At 36.4% G+C, this 2,339-nt stretch overlaps 1 non-coding gene across 1 annotated transcript; it reads right to left on the bottom strand.

Moving 5' to 3' along the window:
* Positions 1-572: 572 nt before the first annotated feature.
* On the bottom strand, positions 573-646 carry TRNAM-CAU (transfer RNA methionine (anticodon CAU)). Its single transcript has one exon. It is a non-coding gene; the product is annotated as a tRNA-Met (tRNA).
* Positions 647-2,339: the final 1,693 nt, after the last annotated feature.

Here is a 2,339-nt window from a genome sequence, read left to right as displayed (position 1 = left end):
CTACGACAGCACAGGTATGACTATCTTCATTCCGTCATAAATTTGTCATGGATGTACATGCATGACAGAAAACGTGACCTACTGTGACAAGCACGTATCATCACGGAAGTGTATTTTTTTTGTAGTGAAAGTAAATTTCTTTTTCATTTCGGGATTGGGCATCCCTAATACCTTTGTCGTACTCTCGTGCAATGACAAGTGAATAAACACTCATCTTGAGAATAACACATCTAGCACGGAAAATAGTGGCCACCCCCTGCCGTGAAATGGAAATAAGGGTAGCAAACGGGTTACCTACTCTACTCCTAAGGGTCAAAGCAAGCCCTTTAATTCCATTCTTTATTCTTACATTAAAGAATGAATCAAATCTCCCCAAGCAGGATTCGAACCTACGACCAATCAGTTAACAGCCGATCGCTCTACCGAACTGAGCTATTGAGGACGAACGAATTGCTTAATAAGCTGAACACCCACATAATCTTGATTTGACACAGCAACACTTTCCAAAACAATAGGGATTAAAAAATAGGTGATCAGGACTCGGATCCTGGGTATCTGTTTGATGTGTGATAAGGCGGGGACAGGATTCGAACCTGCAGTCTTCAGGTCATGAGCCTGATGAGTTGACCAATTCCTCTACCCCGCTTCTTCCCCTGATCTTTCTTTCCCTCTTCAGCGAGTGACTCGAAAGAACTAATTAAATAGGGGTTTTCGATCTGCTTTCTATACTAAAATTTGAGAAATCATTTTTTGATTCAGGTTGATTCAGGCAGTTTAGTATTGAATTCTCCATCCTTTCGAGTACTAAAATGCAATAAATCTCGTCATTGCTAAATGTGTTTGTCACATGTGTAATGATGCTCACTTTGTGTTTGAATTATTATCTGTTGTGTGAGCATCGTTGAAATATTATGCCTAGCTAGGGGCATAAAACGATAGCGCTTGTTGGAGCGTGATAAAATACCAATTGTTTTTGCAGTAGATTAATATACAAATTACCCAGGCCGTCCTGATTTTTTAGAATTTTTGAAGTTCCAGAAGTATTCGAACAAATCAGATTGCTACACACTGTTCTGTTTTGACAGATTCTATTTTCTTTGCGTTGTGTGCTTACTTTGATGGCTCTATGGTTTTCTTTGATGAGTTTTTGCCATAGAAAAGTTGGTATACAGTATATATAATGCAAAAAATAAAATATGAATTGGTTTGATACAATACTTATATTATTGATTTATTTTTCTTACACTAACGGATCTCACGAAGATTTTGTTGAGTTTTGTGTGATTGAATTTTTCAAGTTTTGGGTTATCTTACGATGGATGAAGGAATAAGGAGTAAGAAGAGCCTAAGCTTGGGGATGCCCCGGTATCCCAAGCTATTATAAAAAAACGAGCAAACAACTAAGCTTGGGGATGCCCCCAAGTGGCATCCCCTCTTTCTTCTAACGACCATCGCTATTTTACTCGAAGCTATATTTTTATTCGTCACATACTATGTGTTTTGCTTGGAGCGTCTTGTATGATATGAGTCTTTGCTTGTTTTATTTTGTGTTTTAAGTCTTGATTCCTTGCTGGACACACCTATTTGAGAGAACCAAATTTATGTCATGACTTGTTAGAATTTCTCTCTATGCTTCACTTATATCATTTTGAGCACGGTGTGCTTTAGTATTTTTGAAGAATTCCTCTCTTGATTCACTTAGATTTATTTGAGAGTTAGTAAAATTTTCAAAGAAATTCTCTCTTGCTTCACTTAAATTAAGTTGAGAGAAAGAAAAATAATTATGCTCATGATCTTCACTTATATTTGTTTGAGCTTATCAAAAGCATCATATGAAAATTAGTTCCAAAGTGATAGATATCCAAGAAGGATATAATAAAAACTTTCGTAAAGATCATTGGGCAAAATATACTTTATTCTTAGTAATAGTATTGAGATATGATGATGTGATATGTGAGTCATGTTGATGAGTAATTATGCTTTAGTAAGAATATTGGTGTTAAGGTTTGTGATTCCCTATGCAAGCACGAAAGTCAATAATTATGCAATGAAATTATCCTACTTGTGGTGCATTATTTGGTGTTTATGCTTAATGCTCGCTTATGAGAATTATTCGTTTCTTGGTTGGTCGTTTCTCAATCTTTTGCTAGCCTTCATTTTGCACTAAGTATGATCTCTACTTGTGCATCCAAAAACCGTTAGACCAGTTTTGCCACATGAGTCCACTATATCTACCTATATGCGGTATTCTTTTGCCATTCTAAGCAAATTTGTATGTGCCATCTCTAATTTTCGAAATAAACTTATCTTTGTGTGTGTTCGTTCTGCTCGCGGAGCGG

This window comes from Aegilops tauschii, chromosome 2 (assembly GCF_002575655.3).
Source record: "Aegilops tauschii subsp. strangulata cultivar AL8/78 chromosome 2, Aet v6.0, whole genome shotgun sequence".
Taxonomy (NCBI): Eukaryota; Viridiplantae; Streptophyta; class Magnoliopsida; order Poales; family Poaceae; genus Aegilops; species Aegilops tauschii.
The sequence above is the reverse complement of the archived record's forward strand: the minus strand, read 5'-3'. Positions and strand labels throughout refer to the sequence as shown.